The following is a 9,598-nucleotide window of genomic DNA, read 5'->3' on the forward strand; positions in this document are numbered from 1 at the left end:
AGGGTCTGAAGAACAACATGGACCTCATGACAATCATTACAAGAGACAATCTGCAAGTGACATTCTCACCAGTGCTCACTCAGGAAAACCAAGGATGAGATGCATCTGATCTATCTTCAGATGGCTGCCAGGGCACACAGGTCACTTTGCTTTGTGGAGAAAGAGAGACACTACTGCCAAGTTTAAATGCCTCCTCATATGGGACGTTTGTTTCTCAGAATAAGGAAACTCATCACTCTGGAGAAGTGTCTCTATAACCAGGCATGACAATCTGGAAAAGCAGCTCAGATGCATCTGAACTGATAAACAGGGTCATATTTGAAGAATTCATAAAATCAGTAAGAGAGATAAAAACAGAATGCAGACATCCCAGAACTATGCCCACAATTCATTTGCCTCCCTAGAGACTAGATCCACAGTGTAACAAACCCACTGGGAACAATTCTCCTGATCAACCTGTCTCTTCCATGAGCACAGGAAGATGCCAGCTGTGCTACTGAGGCATGTGGTCACTTTCCTGCCACTGCTGATCAGGACAGAGCTAAATAAATCCCCTCTGCTATCAGAGGAGAACAGGTACAAGCAGCTCTGCAACTGCCATGAAGAGACAGCAAGGAGCAAATTCCTATCTTAAATGCTGATTGCAGCAGAGGGGGCAATAAACCAAACATGCTGTCCATCAAGCAAACTACATGAAGGACAGGAATATCAAGACAAAAAGTCCACATTGAGACACCCGTTGACTGAAGTTGTTCAGGAATTTCCTTGCTACTTACTACTCAAACTTGATACTGTTTGAGGGTAAGAAAACCATGATTCAACCAGGCCAAACCACACGGATGAGAACTGCATCTTTGTGGAATGGCATCTTGCTTCCAGACTGAGATTTCTCATCAAAACACCCATCTGAAAATGAATCCACTCAGATGAAAAAAAGCCCTGTTTGAATTTACTTGTCCCAAGTCAGGCAGCAGAAACTTGGCCCTCTCCCAGCCTCCACAACACTGCCCTTGCCACTGCACTGGATCATCTGAGCTGCAACCAATGGGTGTCTGTTTGTCTCTCCATTTTTGTGGAAACCCCTCCAGAGAAGACGTGTTCAGCACAATGCAGAAGTAGACATTTTTTATCCTAGAGCATTTGTAGGGAAAGGAAGCAATCTGTGGCATTGGTCATCTCTGCCAGAAAGTTTTTCCTGAGGAAGAGACATGTAAAGCCTGTCATGTGCTTTGTCACATCTGACAAAAGTGCTCAGTACCATTTGCTAGCAGACAATGTGGCCTGGGGCTCCTTTGAGCCATCGTTCCTCTCCTTCACCGGCTCCCTGACAGATGGGCCTTCAGCCTTCTGGTTTTCCATCCCCTACAAAGAAACAGAGAAACCCTATCAATCTTTAGAGTATAAACCAGGAAATTCCCTGTTTAAAACACAAGGTAGAACCAGGATCACTGCTACCAAGGCTTAGGGAAACATTTTCTAATTTATAGATGGAAACAGACCAGAGATTCAGTGATGCCAACTCTTTGTTTTCAATAGCCCAAGACAGGTTATGGATCTTGAGTCAAGACAGGTTATGAGCAGCAGTCTAAAATCCCAGATTCCTTAGTCTTGAGCATAAATAGGAATAATGCAAACTGGCAGGCAACGAGTGTTTGTGAAGGAAGCAGCAGAACAAACTGGACTCTTTGGGGGTTGGCCCATTGTGGATGAAGTTGATTTGGTTCAACACTCACTCTCCCTGTGCCTGCACAAAGGCAGGCTCCCTTCTGTAATGTCGATTAGAAAAATAAAATCATCCCCCAAACAAACAAAGGATTTTCCACTGGATGCTGCTGAATTCACCAAGCTTCTTCCAGCTCCACATGGCTGGACAGCAGGGCAGTATTCCCAAAAGACAGACAGTAATTGTAGTAACTAGGATTGACTTGGACATCTTTTGCAAATTTGGGAATTTTCTTGGCACTACTACTTCCAGTGTCCTTTGCAAAGACTCTGTTATCTTCAGAAGCACAATTCTCAATTAATTCCTTTACAGGGGGCAGAGTAGGGAGAGCATGGTGGTGGCTTACACTTAAATGTAAAGCCATTTTCTCCTCTGTCCTGGTTTAGGGCAAATTTGTTAAAGGATCTGCAAAGGAGGGCCCCTCCAGAAAGCAAAACCCACACAGCCCCTCCCCGCAACCGGTTTGGGAAAAAATTCCTTGGAGAGAGGTGGAAAGAACCTGTTTATTTCATGCACAGCACCCCCCAGCACACAAAATGAACAATACCCGATGACACCGCTCTGAGAAAATGACAAAATCAGAAAGTCTCTTTCGGAGGTGGTTGCTCTGTTCTCAGTCCCTCCGGCGCTGGGGCAGCTGCTGCAGACAAACCTTCGGTGTTCCTGGGTCCCAGTCCGGAGCAGGTTCGAGATGGTCACAGGAACAGGAGAGGAGAAACAGTCCAGGTAGGAATGTGGACTGTTTAGCTAGAACTAGCTAATAAGCAGAGGCCAAAGCAGAGCAGAAGCGAGAGCAGAAAAGAGAGCAAGCAAAGCAGCAAGCTGAAAGCAAGAAGTGAAAAAACAGCCCCATGTACTGCTCATCTCTGTGTCCCTGATAAGAGAAACCCAAACAAAACTTCCACTCTTCAGAGCCGGTCTTAAAGGCACAGGACAGATGAATGGGGATACAAGCATCATAACGTCACCCCAGGACATTCCACCCCTTATCCCCATATCATCAACATACTGCAACACATCATGCATTATTCATACAAAATTTCCATCTGTTTCCCCAAAATTACAAGCAATACCCATCATGCCTTCATCACATCCCCACTCTGGACCACTGAATCCAGGCCCTATATTACAGAGCTGCAGGATTCCCCCTTTTCACTTTAGTCACTTAAAGCTCCATCTATCACTTGCTCAGACCGTCGACACTTACACATTTCCTTCTCCATCTTCCACTTGCCCAGACCTTCAACACTTACAAATTTCCCTCTATCTCATGTCTGTATGGTTTAATGTACAGACAATGGCAGTAGCATCCAATGAACAGTGATGTTGCACATCATTCTTACCCCACAATCAGATCTCCCTGAGGTACACATCGTGTTGTTCCATCTCTTTGCATTATCCACCACGTGCAACCTGGTCCCTGAGCAAAGACAACCCCACAAATGGGTTTGTCTGGACTCGAGGCAGAATTGATCCACACAGTCTTCCCTAACAAACCTCTGATATGTACCACTGGGACTTTGTCTCCTTCTATTACATTCAGGGACTCAGACTGGGCAGGACCTGCTCAGTTGGTGGAACCTCGGGTGTTGACTAACCACATGGCCTTTGCTAAATGGTGCTCCCAATTCTTGAAGGATCCCCCACCCAAAGCTTTCAACTGGGTTTTTAGTAGTCCATTGTGCCTCTCCACTTTTCCTGCAGCTGGTGCATGGTAGGGGATATGGTACACCCACTCAATGCCATCCATGTTCCCTAGCCCAGGTGTTGATAAGGCTGTTCTTGAAATGAGTCCCGTTGTCTGACTCAATCCTCTCAAGGATGCCATGTCTCCACAGAACTTGCTTTTCAAGGCCCAGGATGGTGTTCCGGGCTGTAGCATGAGACACAGGGTAGGTTTCCAGCCATCCAGTGGTGGCTTCCACCATGGTCAACACGTAGTGCTTGCCCTGGCGTGTCTGGGGCAGTGTGATACAGTCAATCTGCCAGGCCTCCCCATACTTGTACTTGGACCACCCCCCACCATACCACAGGGGCTTCACTCGCTTGGCCTGCTTGATGGCAGCACACGTCTCACAGTCATGGATAACCTGAGAAATACTGTCCATGGTTAGATCCACCCCTCGGTCTTGTGCCCACTTATAGGTGGCATCTCTGCCCTGGTGGCCTGAGGCATCAATGGCCCATCTAGCTAGGAATAACTCCCCCTTATGTTCCCAATCTTGGTCTATTTTGGACACCCCTATCTTTGCAGCTTGGTCTACCTGCTCATTGTTTTGGTGCACCTCATTGGCCCTACTCTTGGGTACATGGGCGTCTACATGGCAGACTTTCACAGGTAGTCTCCCTACCCTGGTAGCGATGTCTTTCCGCTCTTCAGCAGCCCAAATTGGTTTTCCTCTATGTTGCCAGTTGGCCTTTTTCCACCTCTCCAGCCATCCCCACAGAGCATTGGCTACCATCCATGAATCAGTGTAGAGGTAGAGCTTTGGCCACTTCTCTCTCTCAGCAATGTCCAGGGCCAGTTGAACAGCTTTGAGTTCAGCAAGTTGGCTGGATCCACCTTCTCCTTTGGTAGCTTGTGCAACCTGTCATGCGGGGCTCCACACGGCTGCTTTCCATTTCCGGTTCATCCCTACGATGCGACAGGAACCGTCAGTGAAAAGAGTGTAGCGTGTTTCCCCTGGTGGCAGTTGGTTATATGGAGGAGCTTCTTCTGCCTGTGTCACTGGTTCTTGTTCTCCATCTGTGACACCAAAATGTTCACCTTCAGGCCAATTTGTAATTACCTCAAAAATACTAGCGCAAATCAGTTTACCTATATGGGCACGCTGTGTGATAACAGCAATCCATTTGCTCCATGTAGCACTGGTGGCATGGTGAGTGGAAGGAACCTTGCCTTTGAACATCCATCCCAGCACCGGTAGTCGGGGTGCCAGGAGGAGTTGTGCTTCAGTGCCTATTACCTCCGAGGCAGCCTGGACTCCTTCATAGGCAGCCAAGATTTCCTTCTCTGTGGGAGTGTAGTTGGCTTCAGAGCCTCTGTAGCTACGACTCCAAAATCCCAGTGGTCGTCCCTGAGTCTCCCCAGGCACCTTCTGCCAAAGTCTCCAGGACATGCCATGGTTCCCAGCTGCAGAGTAGAACATGTTCTTTACCTCTGGTCCTGTCCTGACTGTGCCAAGGGCTACTGCATGAGCGATCTCCTGCTTGATCTGGACAAAGGCTTGTTGCTGCTCAGGGCCCCAGTGGAAATCATTCTTCTTGTGGGTGACCAGGTATAGAGGGCTCACGATCTGGATGTGCATTCTCCAAAAGCCTATGGCACCTTGGAAAGCTTGTGTTTCCTTCTTGCTGGTTGATGGAGATGTTGTTGGGATCTTACTGATGACCTCAGTGGGAATCTGACACCATCCATCCTGCCACTTTACTCCCAGGAATTGGATCTCTTGGGAAGGTCCTTTGATTTTGCTCTTCTTCATGGTGAAGCCGGCTTCCAGCAGAATCTGGATGATCCTCTCTCCTTTCTCAAACACTTCCATTGCCATGTTCCCCCAGACAATGATGTCCTCAATGCACTGCAGGTGTCCTGGAGCCTCACCCTTTTCCAGTGCAGCCTGGGTCAGTCCATGGCAGATGGTGGGGCTGTGCTTCCACCCCTGGGGCAGTCGGTTCCAGGTGTACTGCACGCCCCTCCAGGTGAAAGCAAACTGAGGCCTGCATTCTGTTGCCAAAGGACTGGAGAAAAATGGGTTGGCAATGTCAGTAGTGGCAAAGCACTTTGCTGCCTTGGACTCCAGCTCGTACTGGAGTTCCGGCATGTCCGGCACCGCAGCGCTCAGTGGTGGAGTCACTTCATTCAATGCATGATAGTCCACTGTCAATCTCCATTCTCTGTCAGACTTGTGCACAGGCCAGATGGGACTGTTGAAGGGTGAGTGGGTCTTGCTGACAACCCCTTGGCTCTCCAGCTCATGGATCATTCTGTGGATGGGATCACAGAATCTTGATTTGTTCAATATTGCTGGCGGTGTAATTGGTGACAATTGGCACTTGTTGTTCTGCCACCCTCAGGAGTTCTACTGCAGATGGGTTTTCTGATAGTCCAGGCAAGATGTTTAATTGATTAATGTCCTCTACCTCTACAGCAGCTATTCTGAAGGCCCACCTGAGTCCCTTTGGGTCTTTGTAAAGTTGTTCCAGAGGAAGTCTATGCCCAGAATCCACAGGGCCTCTGGGCCAGTCACAATAGGATGTTTCGGCCACTTCTTCCCAGTCAGGCTCACCTGGGCTCCCAACAGGGTCAATTGCTGTGATCCCCCCTCACCTCAGCAACAGAAACAGGTTCTGCCCCCACATGTCCTGGTGGCATCAGGGTACACTGCACGCCAATATCAATTGTATTAGTGGGGTACCCCGATGAAGGAAGGAATGATGAATCTGACCTCATATTCTCAGAAGGCTAATTCATTATTTTAAGATACTATATAATATTAAAGAATACAAAACTAAACCATACTAAAGAATACAGGAAGGATACTTACACAATGCTAAAAAGCTAATTATGAAAACTCGTGACTCTCTTCAGAGTCCTGACACAGCTTGGCCCTAATTGGCCAATGAGTGAAAACACACCAGAAACCAATGAAACAATCACCTGTTGATAAAAAATCTCCAAACACATTCCAAAGGAACAAAACACAGGAGAAGAAAATGAGATAATTATTGTTTTCCTTTTTCTCTGAGGCTTCTCTGCTTCCCAGGAAAAAAATCCTGGGCGACAGAATTTTTCAGAAAATGTGAATGCCACAAGTATCAAATAAGGTATCATATTTTTGTGGCTCTGATGTGCCAGGCCATCGGGTCCACACAGTCCAGAAAATCTGTTTTTGCTGTGCCTCTTCCTGGCTAGAGTCAGTGTCCCTCTAGCCCTGGTTATCATTTCTTTCCTGGGCATACATACTAGAGGTTCCTTCAAGGGGATCTGACAGATTATACCTGGCAGCTCGGTCACAGGAGGCTGAGGCTACCTTCACTTTAGTGGAACTCTCTTGGTTGGTGTTTCCCTCCTTGAGTTGACGCACCCGTGTTGCCAGGACAGAAGTGGGTTTCCCATCCCACATTCCCATGTCTTCCCCATGGTCATGAAGGAAGAACCACAGGTCAGCCCGTGCAGTGTATCCTCTCTCTCTAGCTGGGGAATGTTGGGCCGTGACTGCGGCCTGTGATTTGCACTGGTGCCATATGGGAACTGTTCCTCCTCACCTCCTCCCTCATCTCCCTCTGTGGTCCTTAATAACAGCAGAGACATAATCCTGCATGGGGTCATTGATCACACTCTCACAGTTTCTAAGCTTGTTGGTGGCAGAACCCACTGTCTTTTGGTTATTATGGGCATTAATTATTGCAGTAAAGGTGGGGTATTGGGATGGCCCCAGGTTTGCCAGGCTCCACAACATTTGCCCTGTGCACCTGACCTTGTTGGGGTCATTATCATGCTGTCCATCCCTCCCAAAGAGTACCTCCAATAATTCTGCCACTTCTCTCAGCTGTTAGATCCTTTCCTCAAGGGTCTTCCAGCACATTCTATGGTGGCGCTCCTGCATTCTTTCTCTGTGGACAAACCTCTCTCTGACACTCATTAAAAGCCACTCCCAGAGAGAAAGGGACCCTGGCTCCCTTACAAAAATCTGATTGATACCTGAGTCCTGGGTCAAGGGTCCCAAATTCCTTGCCTCACCACCATCCAGCTGGACACCTGTACCCATAACTTCCCAGACTCGAAGTAGCCAGGTTGTACAAGCCTCACATCCCTGTCGTACAATGTCTTTGTGCAGATTACAGACTTTCGTACATCAGGGACTCGGTGATGATTGCAACCTCTGGCACTCTGGTAGCTTGTGAGGGCCCTCCCCTATCTGGGCGCTCTTCTTTCATCTTAGATCTCCATGTTTCTAGAGGGGCAACTGCTGCTGGCTGTGTCTGCCTTTGCAATTCAGCTGGAACCTGGACAGTTGTAACATCTGTGGGTTCCACTGCTGCACTATTAGACTTTCCCTCTTCAAGGCAGGGAGAGGTTTCCTTACCAGCTGGGGAAGTGTATTCCTTCAGCATCTGGCCCATTTCATGTATCTCCTTCACCAGACCCCCCACCCATTCTGGGTAGTTCACATCTGGGGTGGGCTGTGGGGCAGGGTCAGGCTCTGGGGCAGCAGCATCCCTAGACTCTGGTGGCATGTTAGGTTCTGGGGTTGGTGTCAGGGTGGTTATCCAGTTTAGTCACCCCTTCTCTCTAAATGCTAAATAGAACAGGCTTATCAGCAACACTAGCCACTGTATGATATCATTAATATTCAGAGTGGAACTGAACCCTTCAAAATCTGGTGGTGTGGACACAAAGAAATGGATAAAGGGTTGGGAGAAGATTTCACCCAATGTCATTTCCTTACAGCGGTTGCCATTATTAAAGTAACCCCAAAACCATACTGTTTTGTGATAGCTGTGAATCCATGTGCCTGCTTTCCAGAGGAAGTTAAAAATCCATGAATTCCTCACCTTATTCACCCATAAAACAAACTGCATAACAGACACAGTAGCCTTGGTTATAGGACCCATGTTTAGATAAGGGCCTACAAATGGGAGAAATACAGCAACAATCACGTGCCACCCAAACCAGGGCAAGCTGGACCACATGGTGTCGCTTAATGAGGTTTCTATAGCGGCACACGCAAATTATTAGATTATTCAAGAACTTATTCCCTTTTTGGTTCTGTGCCCTCTAGCTGCACGTTGGGCACCAAAATCTGTCTTGGTTTGGAAAGACTGGAGTCTGCAAAGGAAGACAGGAACCTTCCCTGAAATGGAGAATGTAACCCTCCCCACCCCTCAGAATTGCTATAAATTTTAAATAAGGGACTCTCAGGCAAAAATATGGGAGCAGGAAATAACAGTTCTTTAATAGGGAAAAGAAAAAAAAGAATAAAATAAACAATGCAGTACACTAGAACAACACTGAGAGAGTCCAGAACCCAACCTGACACCCTGTGGATCAGGGTGTTGGTGGCAGTCCTATTGGAAATGTGGCTGCAGTCCTCCTGAATTATCAGGTGTGGTTCTGTTGAAGCAAGGGGGATCTGTAGAGAAGGATGTATTCTTCCTCTGAAGAGTCAGTGGAAGGAGAGAAAGCTGCTGTTCCTCTGGGAATCCCGTGGAGAAAGCTGTGCTGGTGTCTCAAAATTTCTGGATTATATATGGGTAGCAATGCTTGGCTCCTCCCTCTGGGCAGAGCATCTCACAAGGGGATGTTATAATTCTTATCAGTCATGCAGTGACATTCAGTAGTCTGTTATCAGCAGATGTCCCCTCCCAAGGGAGGTGTGAATGTGGTCACTCAAAGAGAGAGATAAAGCAAACTGCCCACTTGACAAAAGATAATCTGCCATACAGATGATAATTGAAAACATCTTGCATTGCAATCTTCAACAGAGATAATTCCCTCCCTCTGGCTGCTACTTTTCTCATAACATTCTGGTTCACTTTTTGACAAATTAAACACTCTTTTGTAATTGATTTTGCTAGGTCATTTACACTTATGCTTAGGTTATTTCTTAGGAAATGATCACATAGTCTTTGAACTCTCCAGTGGGTCAATTATGTAATACTGTTAGCACTGTCTGAACAAGTGCTTTGTTTAAAAACACCCATCCATCTGAGATTAACTATTCCCCTGGTTGCCTTTGGTGTAACATTAAATCTTTTATAACTTCCTGTTCTTCTTCACTAAATATGGGTTCCTCTCTTCTTTCTCCCCTGTCAGGTGTGGTCTCTGCTTTAAAAACTTTCACTGGATCCCCTGGTTCTAAAGCTTCTTCCTTT

This window comes from Melospiza georgiana, unplaced genomic scaffold (assembly GCF_028018845.1).
Source record: "Melospiza georgiana isolate bMelGeo1 unplaced genomic scaffold, bMelGeo1.pri scaffold_29, whole genome shotgun sequence".
Taxonomy (NCBI): Eukaryota; Metazoa; Chordata; class Aves; order Passeriformes; family Passerellidae; genus Melospiza; species Melospiza georgiana.